Genomic DNA, 13,254 nt, shown 5'->3' on the forward strand with positions numbered 1-13,254 from the left:
GGATTGATGATGGGAAGTGAACTAGAAACCTCTCTGGCCAAAGTGCATCTTTCCGCTGGACCAAGCAGTCCAGCGAACACACATCCACAGCAGACAGGAGAAGCATGTGATCAGCAATGTCAAGTGATGCCTCTGGTATTGGACGGCACCAATTGTCAGTGCAAATATTTAAGGGTAGCAATGCTCCCTTGTGCCAGGGGCAGAGGAAGGGGGGTGCAGACCGCCCTGGTTCCACCACTGGGGGGGGGGTGACAAAATGCTGGGTGGCACTCACCACAGGGCCTGCCGCGCACCCAAGCCACTCATCTCTCCTGGGAGTGACGCGGTGCCTTAGGCGTCCGCAGGCTCCGCGCTGCCCCAAATGGTCCGCCCGCCATCTTTCTCTCAGTTGTAGGGCGACTGAGTGGGAGGAGGCAGGCAGATTCTGGAGGCCCTGTCCCTATGGGTGGCTCGCCCCGCCCCTCAGCGTGCCACCCAAAGCACCCGAGCGGCTTCCTCCACTGCTGCCTTGTGCCAAAACCAAACAAATGGAAAATTAGCATGTCAGAGAAGGCTACAGTAGAACTCTCTCGACCCACATTTTAATTGTTGGCAAAAAGGATCCATTCTCATTTTCAACCCCAACCTACTGCAGTCTCAAGGGGCACGGTCTGTCTGGCAGCAGGTGAGGCTCTTAATTGCTTAGCTGAGTTCTATTAAAGGACAGCCAAGGTTTCTCACAGACACAAGTAAGAATGAAGATGGATACATAAGTAAATCAAGCCTTATTTATTTGCTCCAGAGCACAGAGTTCAGAAAAGACGGTGTCCAAGATCCGTCACAAAATTCTCTAGTTATTTTAGTCTTATTTTAATCTCCGAAAACGGGGGAGGGGGGAGGTTAAGAAAACCCTGCTTGCATTCCAACAAGTAGAATGAATTACGGTTAGGGGTTTGTCTTACAGTGTTACTCCACAACAGGCATGGAGCAGAGTGGGCTTATTATTTTTCGGCCATAGCTATTATTCTGGTTTAGATGAGGTATGCAAATTCCCAGGCCTACAGTACTTGCAACTGGGTGGCTTTAAAAAAGAATAAAAACATGGAAACACAAACGCAAGGCTTGCATTACAGAGGCACAATTAAGGAGGGAAAACATCCACAGCTTATTTTTAAGCAGATGATTGGGCGGGGGATGGAGGCAAGAAAGTAATGCAGGGCGGCTGCTTTGTGGTCTACACAGTGGTTTCCTGTCAAGAAAAAGGCAACCATCTTGTGTGATGTCATCGGAACACTTCCCCCTGATCAACTTACACCTATCCTTTCCTGTAACAGCTGCTTGACAGCTTACCAGAAAACCAAAAGTTGTTCTGCATGAGAGCTCCCTCCCATCAGTAGCACAAGCTGGATCAAAGCGGGGAATGCTAACGGAAAGACTAGTGTAGAGAAACCACACCACGGGCAGCTGCAAGGAAGGGCAAAAGCGAGCGAGAGAGAGAAGGTTGAGGCTCCTTTTTAACAGGCTTAGCAATACTAGTAGCATCGTTGCAATAAACTTCCTCCAAGCTGAAAGACCAGTTCCGAGGAAAGGCTTAGATTTCCCTGCCTAAATTAAAATTCATGGAATCATCTTCTCTTGCTCCTAATGCACTTTAAAATTACTTGGTTCACAGTACAAGTTTGTCCAGCACATAATGGTTGGATGTCTCCTAAAGAGAGTATAATCCCCACCAACGTTCTTTTCTGGCTAGCATGATTCTTCATGCTTCAAAACTGGTTAGGAGGAGCAAGAATTCTATCATATTAATCCTTTACTCCAAGGTCAAACATTACTCAAAGCCACAACCAGGATGCTTGTCTCCTGTTGTTTGGAGAGCATCTTGAATTGAATCAATTAGTGCAATTGCTTCTTGCCCTGCCCCATCAAGACCTAAAACCCTTTCGTGCTCCCAGGAGCCTTGTGTGCTTGGCAAAGGTGTTTTGTGTTTGGGGAAAAACTACAATTCCGAGGGAGAAATCTGTTACGGCATTTGCACACGACACCATCAGCATGTATGCACCAACATTATAAAACTAGGAGAGAACAGCTTCCCGACTTCCGCCAAGAGCTCTCGGCAAAAAGATCCCAAGCATCCAACAGATTCCAGCCAGGAAAGGTAGGTTTTTAGCTCTTTGTTCACCCAATATACCCAAGCAAAGGGAAGATCACCCATCACTGTCCTCAAGGAAGGAGAGTCTCTCTACTTTAAGCAAAAGCCCTGGAGATCTTCCCTTTCATTTCCGAACCACATCCTACGAAATGATTTAACGTGGTGCTGACAAAATAACGCCAAGGTTGCAGGTTCGATCCCCGTAAGGGACAGCTGCATATTCCTGAATCACAGAGGTTTGGACTAGATGATACACAGGGTCCCTCCCAAGTCTATGTTTCTATGACCGGAAACTACAAAAACAATTTCAAATCCAAATCGGGTAGAGACTGGGATAAAAAAAATATTCCCTCAAAAGGCTGGTTGAAAAAGAAAGGTATTCAATAGGCACCAGAAACAAACAATGGAGATGGTGCCTACTAGATATATAATAGCAGGGAGTTCCACGGCGAAGGGGCCACCACACCAAAGGCCCGATTGCCTACGTCACAGGGCCTCCTGCAAATCTAGTGGTGTGGACTCTGCAGGATGTTGCAGAGCAGAGTGATCCATTGGGTATACAAGGAGTGAGACAACCTTTCAGGTATCTGGTGCCACTGCCTTCCCCTGGCAGCTTATTGGCAAGCACTGCAATTCTTTCATAAGTGGTGTAACATGATGGCACTCGCCTGCCCTAGTGAGCCGCTTGAGCTGCTGCCTTTATACCAGTAGCAGCTTCCAGGGAAGGCAGCCCATCTGAAGAAGATTACCCTGTGGGGTTCCATGGAAAAAGGCAGCAAAATGGCCATTATATTTTTACTAATATGCATTTCCTGCCTCAGGCATCAAGTTCTCCATGAACCTCCTGAAAACGTAGTAAATGTAAGCCTGCTACAAAAAATGAAACAAAAATAACCCTACTTAAGTCTGTTGCTTTTCTGGCAACCATTTAACACCAATTAAGGCCTCCACTTCCTTTCCTCCCTCCCATTTCCTGCCTTTATTATCCATCTTTGCTTCTGCTTCCCTCTCGCACTTTCAGAACTACGAAACACAATTCTGTTGCTGATGTAGATTTTAAAACATATTTGCGTCTTGCTCTCAGCACCGGACCATTTTTAAGTATTGCTTTTTTTAAAAAAAAAGCAAAACAAATACACATTAAAAGCAATATCAGCTACCTGAGGCATTGCTATTGCCATCCTTAGCAGCCGGAAGGGAGAGGAGTTTAGTTCTCCCTTCGCTCAGTATCCCTCCTGCAGCGATTCTAAGGGCCACTTCCAAAATGGTGCCAGGAACCTTTGGGGTGCATAATGGGAACTTAAAAGCCCACATTGGCCAGAATGCCCATTTGTAGTACAATTGCCTCTTGTTTACTTCCTGTTCTGCTTGAGAATCAATAAGGGCTTAAATTGCCTCTTCAAAAGTTCTGTTCTTTTTGCACTGACGTTTATAGGTGCCTGTAATGCACACAAATGCTTTGGAGACTATAGGTTTTAGATTCATGTTAAAAAAATATCAACAGCAAAAATAGCCACTTGAAGATTTCTGTGTAGAAGCACTCCAAGAAGTGGGGGGGGGGTACCTAAGGCCTGGGGGCAGAATACAGCCCTTCAGCTGGCCCTTGGCCACAATAAGATCAATAAGCAACAAATGAATTGCATATAAAAGTGCACAATAAGAGCCTAGCTAGCAATATCGTGTGTGTGTGTGTGTGTGTAAAGGTAAGGTAAAAGTTAAAGGACACCTGGACAGTTATGTCCAGTCAAAGGTGACTATGGGGTTGTGGCGGTCATCTTGTTCTGCAGGCTGAGGGGGCCGGCGTTTGTCCACAGACAGCTTTCCAGTTCATGTGGCCAGCATGACTTAACCGCTTCTGGCACAACGGGACACCGTGATGGAAGCCAGAGCACAAAGAAATGCCATTTACCTTCCCACCACAGCAGTACCTATTTATCTACAGTTGTACCTTGGTTTGCAACCACTTTGGATTACAACCATTTTGGATTATGACCACGTCAAACCCGGAAGTGCGAGTCCCCCTTTTTTTATATTACAACCAATTTTGGGGGGGAGGCCCCATTGGCAAAAGTGCGCCTTGGGTTACAACCTGTTTTGGTTTACAACTGGACCTCCGGAATGGATTATGGTTGAAAACCAAGGTACTGTACCACTGTACTTGCACTGGTATGCTTTCAAACTGCTGGGTTGGCAGAAGCTGGGACAGAGCAACTGGAGCTCACCGTCGCATGGATTCAAACTGCTGACCTTCCAATTGGCAAGCCCAAAAGGTTCTGTGGTTTAGACCACAGTGCCACCCACGTCCCTACACACACACACACACACACACACACGTGTACAGTGGTACCTTGGGTTACATATGCTTCAGGTTACATACGCTTCAGGTTACAGACTCCGCTAACCCAGAAATAGTACCTCGGGTTAAGAACTTTGCTTCAGGATGAGAACAGAAATCGTGCTCCGGAGGTGCGGCAGCAGTGGGAGGCCCCATTAGCTAAAGTGGTGCTTCAGGTTAAGAACAGTTTCAGGTTAAGAACGGACCTCAGGAACGAACTAAGTACTTAACCTGAGGTACCACTGTATATATGTCACACACATACATATATTCTCCATGCAAACATACCAGGATGAATGCTCTATGAACAGCTAGTCTGAAAACTCCTTCCAACTTTTTATTTAAGCCATTTTGGAGGGCAAGGTTTTTGAATGTTGTAGTCTGTGATGGTCCTTCTCCCCCCATGATAAATTCAAAACATGGGCAAAGCTGTTTTGTGAATCTTAGTGAGGAGCTACTGGCAGGTGTGAGGGCCAATCAGGGTGGAGAAATCCCTTCACCCTCGGTTATGCTGCCTGGAAGTTGAGGTCCCTGATAGCAGCCATGATGAGGCTCAGACATGATAAGACTCACTGACTTTGCCACAGTCACTCCCTCTCAGTTTAACCAACCTCAAAGGGTTGTTGTGCGGATGGTGGGAGAGCCACGTTTGCCTCCTTGAGCTCCTTGGAAGAGAGGTACGATAGAAATTCGAACAAACTCTGTGCCCTTCACAATAACTCAAGGCTCCCATGGGAGGCTCACTGCGAGCAGCAGCGACAGCAACACAGCACTGTAGAAGATACATTGACAACAGTTAAGCAGCCTTTGATTGAAAAGCCCTGGGAATAAGACTACGGAAGGCTGGGAACCAGCGCACATCACAAGAGGAATATTTATTTGCAACAGTAATGCAAATACGGCAACTATTCCTTTCAAATGAATAAGAGGCCAAGCTGCAGCATGCACAGTAAGGCCAGGATTGTTGTGTTCACTGGCAGAAAAGTGCAGGTGTGTTTTATAACACTTCTTAATAGGGATACCCCCCCAACGCCAAAGACAAACAGAAGGAAAAGCAAAACAAATCGCTCAGATTAGTGCACACACTTGTCCAATGCTGTGTCTAGAAAAGGGTCGTCTTCACTCCAAAGAGTTGCAATGTTCTAAGCAGCATCTGGAATTCACCCAGTCCTTCCAGTCTAGTCCAAAACAGCCTTGGCCATATTAACCAGAGATACCCTGTTCCAGATGAGCACAGCAGATGCGTAGAAGAAATACTGTAAGCACTGACATGGTAGCAAACATGCCGTTGCCAGACTTACAGGACTGTCTTACCTATAGCTAATGTCTACTGATGCTACACTTATCTCCCCATCCCCAACCACAGACAAACAGGCATCCCATTCTTTCATGCAGGCAAACACGTCTCTCCCCCTGACTCCTAGCAGTGCCATTCCAAGCTCAAGGGTGTGAAGTACAGCAACTGCTACCAGTGAGAAACCAGATACTCCTATACCACTGTTCACTTCTTCCTGAGCTCCTGTACCTTCCCAAAAAGGGATAACAGAGAAAGGTGACAGATTCCTCTTAGAAGGAAGGTGCTATAGCAGAAGTTCTTCAGCTGTGGTCCATTGCCTACCGAGAGTTCAATCCTTCCAATGTGGGGGGCCTGGGGAAAGGTTGAGAATATCTGCACCCTGTGTTTGACTTTTCTGCCCCCACCCCACTGGCAATGGAGATGGAGGCTGTTTACGCCAGGGCCAGATTATCAAAATAGGCTAGCCAGACCCCTAACCTAGGGCCAATCATTTTTCATAATACAGTGCCTCTAGAAAAAGCGTACCAGTTAAAGGCAAGGCTACAGTTATTAAGATATAAATAGATATTGTTACAGAGATTATGGGGCAGATGGAGGTAGCCCATCAAGGAGAAGGAAAACTGGTCCTAAACCTCTGGTGCTTTGAGGGATATCTTCAGGAGAAGAAAAGGCTAAGGAGTAAACCCTACACACAAATCCAGACTGGAGTCCCTAAGATGGTTGGATGGCCGGCACCTTGTATGTTTCCTCCGACAACTCCTGCAACCAAGCCAGTGCCAAACTTGTTGCTCTACTTTCCTTCGGACCATGTCAGTGGGGCCAAAAGGGGAGTCTTGCTGCCTGGGCAGCCCAGGACCTTCAATACACACTGTCCAGGCTTGCACCCTGGAGAGGTCACTTCAGGGCTGTTAATGCAGAGGTTTGATTTTTCACACACACCCCCCCCCCCAGAGGCACACTCCATTGTCTCTTGGGACAGACAGATGACAACAACAGGAGTTATTAATGTAAGAGTTATGTGTATGCTTTGATTTGTAGGACAAAAATAAAAGCGTATTAAAGTACTCCACACCAAGATCGCAGAAGTTTTCAACTGATCCACAAGGATCGGGTGACCTCATCAGAGTTCATGCCACCCCAATGTGCTGACTGGTGTCTTCCAATCAAGTCGCCCATGTGCAAAATCACTGATTCATGGGTGGCTTCAGAACTGTCAGCCACTGTGATGTGTCTGTTGCTGCTGCTACCTTGGCTCATTGCTATGGCTATTCTTGCGCTTTCTGCCAGCAGCAACAAGGTTACATTGATGTTAGGCCTTGTGTAGCAGGACCATAGGATCAGCCTGCCAGGCAAGACCTTGCCGTTTCTCTTCTTCCGGGTGCAGTTGAGTGCTTTGTAGTCAGCATATTTTTGCCCTGGGAAGGCAGGATTTTGTGTCTCAAAATCAAACCTCCTTGCTGACTAAGCAATGGTGTTGCCTTTCCACGTCAACAAAAAGGTGATCTCTGCAATACAGAATCTTTTTGTTTTCAAGAGCATACTTTCAACTCAGCTCCATCCACTTTCTCAGCTAACACAGGAACATGCCGAGTTTTGATAGGCACCGCTGGGGATTTTTAAATATCTTAATATATGTACCATGATTAGGCACTAAGGAAAGGCAGTGGATGAATGTTTATAAATCCGACATCTAATCAAACTCTCAAGTTAGAAGTGAGCATTCCCTCCCACCCCCTGCCAAAAAATAAAAAAAATAAAAAAGCACTGCCTTAGGGATGCTTCATCACCAACACATTTGTCTAGTCAAAGATTCCAAGCTGCTTTGCATAATTCCCCAGAGTGAAAAAAAAACCAAGCAACTCCTATTTCAGCTGCTCTGGAGTTTCCCCTGCCTTTTCCAAGGCACAGAACCACAATCAAGTGGGATTGAAGAGTTCCATAAAAAGAACCACATCCATCTGCTTTTGTGGGGTATTGTTCCCCGATCAAGGATTCTGAGCTCAATCATTTTGGAAACTCTTGCTAAACCTCCTGAATCACATCTAGCCTATCTACTCCAGGACATTGATTCTTATAGAACATTACAGGTTGCCAGATTCCTGAATTCAGTTCTTTCATATAAAAGACTTCATGGAATGCTGCATGACTATTAAAATCTAGTAAACTCTATCCACCATCTTTATAATCAAGGCCACAATATGGTACATCTAGAGATTGTATGTAATGTGAAGGAGAGTATGCGTTGAAATATTTTAGTTGATATTTTAGAATGTAAAATGCTATTTTATTTATTGATTGGTTTTTACCTTGTGGGCTTATAGCCGAATAAAGTATTATCTATGCTTTTGTGGGGACAGATAAACTTTGCTTCCAAACTCTACATCTAATCAAGTCACCCTTGTTTGAGATAAGAAGGGATTCTCTTTGATTGAAAGCCATTGGCGATGATGTTATGTGACTTGGGAGGGGTTTTTATTATTTTTTTACACCTTCCACTGAAGCAGAGAAGAGGCTTGCCCAACCCTTCAGTGCATACCAGCAAGTCCCTTTGGAGTTCAAATGGAGTCACTCAAAGATAAGCAGGCATAAGATAAGCAGCCTTAGTTTATATTATTTAGGTGTAGTGCACCTGAACACTGGGCCAAAAACAAATGAAGCATTTTTTAGCAACCTGTTGCCCAAAGAACGTTGCTTCCCATCTAGCTCAACAAAAACTGAACATAGAAAGTTCTCCAACTGAACTTAGAAAGTTCTCCAGTTACTAACAATGTACAAAATGTAGCATCAAGGCAGAAGGCTGCCCTTCATACAGTTTAACAAAGCAACTCTATGCATGTTTACATGGAACCAAATCTCCCTGTGTTCAATGGGGCTTACATGGAGGGAAGGAGTGCATGGGACTGCGCTATATCCAGATGGGATTCAATCACATACCAGCAAATTCAAGTTGCATAATTAAAGTGGATTTGCATAGCAAAATCAACTTCCTAAAAAAGAAAAGGTGGGGGTGGTGGTCAGTTTTGTGATAAGAGTGGTGGGAAGATGCACGGGTTTGTGATTGCTCAGTGGAATTTTTATACCCGCAAACAAATGGGAAGGAATGCTGAATAAATTGTCAACATTGTTTCACCTCCCTGCAACTTTGTGCAAACAAATAAGAATCAATGCTCAATAAACAGGTCATATGGAAGGGATCCAAATCTCCCCTAGGAACAGGGATGGTTGCCAGAGGAAATTAATAAAAATAAAAATTATTATTCCTTGGACTTACTAGTCATGGGGGGGTGCTTTAGAAGGAAGAGCTCAATGAAATGCTTAAGGGAAGGAAGAATGTTCTTCTCTGGTAGTTTCAGCGCTGGTCTCTCCTTCCTGAGGAAGGACACACTGTTTTCCTGTAAGGAAGTGGGCCTTTGGGAATGCACTGGTTGCTGTTGGCAGGAGACATCAGCCACTTGGCTACATAACTAGGCTACACAGCCTCCCAAGTGTCCAAGCGAGCAGAAAGCCAAACTGGAGCAAACTTTCCATTGCAACCCTTCCTTTGTAGCCAGGATTGCTTATCACAGAAGGGCACCAGCATCACTTTGCTCAGCGCAGTACAAGGCAGGGGGCTTGCAACACACCGGCAACCAAGTTTAGCTGGATCAAACAAGCTAGCTGGGTTTATCGGGACACTTTACGCAGCACAAACAGACCCCAGATTCCCTGGAAGTGTTTCGTTTCTGTGCAATTAGACCCTCGCAAGGCCGGGTGTGCACGTCTATTTCGACATGGGTACATGTGGCCGGAAACGGCTTCCCAAGGCGGCGAGATGAGCGCGCTCATCACACGTGAACAGAGACCTGCATCCACAAGAGTTTTCCTGCACAGGGTGGGGGAGAGACCTGCTTGCTCACGCGCCCCGTCCGTCATTCTCCGACGACGCGGGACCGGGGCTGCAAAGTGACAGCCGGCACACACCAGCACCTCCTTCCCCCGCCAGAAGCGGCGGAGGATGTTTGTACAAACGCGGAGCTTTTCTCAGCACTTGTTGCCGATCTCTCTCTCTCTCTCTCTCTGCCCCTGCTGGGCAGAAACCGGCTAGCAGCGAGTTGGCTCTGCGAGCCCCAAACATTCTCAAACTCGAGACGGGAGCCGCCTCTTCCGCTGATCGCCCGCAGCAATAACGGGGAAGCGAAAGGCGAGGATGCACGTGGAGCCGCCATCGGGGGGCCCGCCCTAAACCGGTTCTCCCCCCCCCCCCGTGTGTGTGTGTGTTGCATGGACGGCGGGGACATAACAGCAACAGCCCCACATCCCCCCGCGCACTGCCATTTGCATGAACACTGCCTAGAATCACCAGCCAGCTCCCTCCATCCTCCCCAGCCGACAGCACGTCGGAGTCGCCCCCTCGGGAAGCCCAGGGCGTCCGTCAGCTGCTTCCAGCCAAGCACCGGGCGCTGCTCGCCTGGGCTGAGGGCAGGCGAGATCCCGGTCCCCGATCCTGCCCCGCGAGCAGAGGATCGGCCGCGCGGGAAAGGAAAGGGAGCCCGCGCCCTCTCTCTCTCCTCTTTCCCCTTACAAGGGCAATGAGAGTGTGGGGAGCATCCGCCCTGGAAAAGCAACAGCTTCCCCACCCACCTCGCAGCCGGCGGAGGCCCAGGCTGGCCAAGCGCGGATCCCTTACCTTTTTGCGCGCACTCAGCAGCAGGCGGTTTTAAGGTGGCGATAGATCCCGAGGCAGCATTAAACCCAAAAAATAAATAATAAAAAAAGAAGGGAGGCGGAGAGATAGCGGTAAGCAGCAGCAGCCAGCCGGCTCAGTCACGCTGCAGAGGCGGGGAGGGGAAAGGGGCGGGTTCGAGCCTGGGCGCTCAGGCACCGCCAAGGAGGGAAAGAAGGAAGGGGGCGCGATCTCCGGCTAAATTGTGGGCTGACTGTGACGTAACAATCGCGGCGGGAGACAAATGGGAAGAGCTCTGGCGAGAAGGGGCGTTGTGACGCCACGGGGGCTGGGAGAGGGTTAGGGAGGGACAATGGAACGCTCGGCCGGGGGAGGGAAGGCGAGAATGGGGAAGGTTAGAGCCTCCGGGTAGCGCCAGCGCCTGACCTTGAGGCTAGGCTCCTGTGCATATTTGCATGAGCGCAGTTGGCAACAACAAGCCCATGTTGGTGCATATTTCTGTGCGGGCGAGTGTCCGCCCATAGGGCTTCCTCCCAAGTAAGGCTGATGTGCTTCCCATGCAGAACTAGGCGCGTTTAAAAGCGCGTTTAAAAACTCCGGATTAGGCTGCGCATAGGAATGAGACCGCCGCCGTGGGTCTCCTGGTTTCCAAGCAAACGCGCACGGCTTTTCCTCTCCTCTCCTTTAAGATAAATCCTAAGGCTGCGAGGCGCTGGGACATCCAGGGGAAACCCCGAGTTAATTGTGTGGAGGCAGAGTTCTGAATAAACGCCCGAGACTGCGCTCTAAACCTCCCGCGGCATCTGGCGACAGCTCCAGGGGCTCGGGAGGTGAGGAGCCCAAAAGTTTCCAACTTTTGGAGGGGGATTAGCAGCTCATAATAACTACGAAAGGGCAGAGGAAAGCAAAAGCGACACCCTCTTGAAGCGCCCGCGGATCCTAACTAACTAAACAAGCTTACTTGGCAGCGCTGAAGGGCGATTTTATTTTATTTTTTGCACCGTCCTGCTTCGCCTAGGATCAGACGCGCGGCATAGGCTGAGCGGAGCGCTAGCAGGGGGGGACAACCGGGTTGAGCGGTCCTGTGGAAGTCAGAGGCCGGCCGGCGGGGTAGGCGGACCCACACGACAAGTGGGGAAAGGGGAGGGCGGAGAGTTGAGGAAGGAGGGGGGGGGGGAGTTGGAGGCCAGATTCCGCCACTGGAGTGCGGAGCTACTTCGAAGCAGCTGGCCGATGGAGCAAGGGGATGCTGGTCGCCTGGAAAGCGCGCAGGTTGCGTAAAGCCTTGCTCTTCACATCCCCCCCTTCCACCCGGTCCCTTCCACGCTGGCTGCAGCCTTGCCCTTCGGCCCCGTGGAGATTGGGGGGGGGCGCTGTCGCCCTTGAGTTCCCAGTTGGGACAGATACCTGCGGGGAGGGGGCAGGGAGGAAGAGCGAGACTTGGCTCCCCTTCCTCCCCACCCCGCCTGCCGCCGCCGCACCTCCTCCAGAGCGGAGGGCGGGCCCGGGCTGACTTCGCTTGTTTCTCCAATGCGCTGCACACCCCAGCCCGCCGCTCACCCCATTTACCCGGCGGCGGAGGTGTCCAATCGGAGCGGCGAGGGGGAGGCGCCTCGGGATTTCGGGTGGGGGGATTCGAGCGCGCTGACCCGGCCACCCGGCACCCGGTTCAGCGGACTCTGGGGCGGAGCGGGGGAATGATGTGGATTTTGGCTAAGGGCGTTTGTGGTGCCTGAGAATGAAATAGCTTTAAAGCAACAAAACTACACCCCCCCACACACCTTTTTTTTTTTTGCATTTCCTGCTTTTGCAAAGCCGGTGTATAAAAGCCCCAGAGGGCACCGATCCGTTTCAAACATTCTGTGCAACGTTCACAGATGTCACAAAAGTTGGAAGCGTTCACACTTGCAGTGAAAAAGTCGTTGCCTCTTCTGTGCCCCCAACGACGCATCTCTTTTCAGTTGCGCTGTTCAGGAGAGATAAGGAGGAGGGCTCTTGCGTACTTTTACCACCACAACCAAGAGCCGAATGAGGAAATGGAACAGAATATCCTCAGAGTCAACTAAGCCCCAAGGCCTGACATGGCAACACTCACTGCACAATTCAGAGGAGAATCCTTCAAGCAAGAGAACAGAGCGGCTTGAAAGCTTCTTTTCTATCCTAGGACTCAGGGCGGGTTATACAGTGGCAGGGTTTGCCAACTTTTTCTGGGCCCATGGGCACGTTTGCAAGCTACAGAAACTGTTGTGGGAGTTGCCTGCATGCTGCAAGTGTCCCCTCCCATCTGCAAGTCTCTCCCCCCCCCAAAAAAAAGTTATTGGCTCCTATTGGCTGTAGCTCAGTGGTAGAACATCTGCTTTGTCCCAAATTCAGTCCTCAGCATTTCTGGGTACAGCTGGGAGAGACTCCTGCCAGAAAGCCTGGAGAAGCGCTGCCTGTTATTGTAGATAATACAGTGGTACCTTGGGTTGCATACGCTTCAGGTTACAGACTCCGCTAACCCATAAATATTACCTCGGGTTAAGAACTTTGCTTCAGGATGAGAACAGAAATCGTGCTCCGGTGGCGCGGTGGGAAGCCCCATTAGCTAAAGTGGTGCTTCAGGTTAAGAACAGTTTCAGGGTAAGAAGAGACCTCCGGAACAAATTAAGTAATTAACCCGAGGTACCACTGTATTGATGTCATGGTGTGGCTGGACGCAGGGGAGTGGTAGGAGGCCCCTAGCTGGGAAACCACCAAGGGAAGAAGGCTCAGAGCCCGGGGAGTGGTGGTGGGGCGACAGGCAAGTGGCAGCAGACTGGAAGGAGGAAGTGTCGGAAGTAGAAGAGGTG

The 13,254-nt window shown here is 49.2% G+C and overlaps 1 protein-coding gene across 3 annotated transcripts in view; it reads right to left on the bottom strand.

Annotated features, from left to right (window-relative positions):
* The window catches only part of ELOVL5 (ELOVL fatty acid elongase 5), a 63,733-nt gene extending 51,783 nt beyond the window's left edge, over positions 1–11,950 (bottom strand). Inside the window, exon 1 of one of the 3 annotated variants that reach the window (XM_083495723.1) lies at positions 11,831–11,950. The gene's annotated coding sequence lies outside the window, so the exon portion shown is untranslated. The other 2 variants (XM_083495722.1, XM_083495721.1) reach the window with 2 other exon arrangements.
* Between the last annotated feature and the right edge of the window lie 1,304 nt (positions 11,951–13,254).

This window comes from Podarcis liolepis (assembly GCF_965112155.1).
Source record: "Podarcis liolepis genome assembly, chromosome: 3".
Classification (NCBI taxonomy): Eukaryota; Metazoa; Chordata; class Lepidosauria; order Squamata; family Lacertidae; genus Podarcis; species Podarcis liolepis.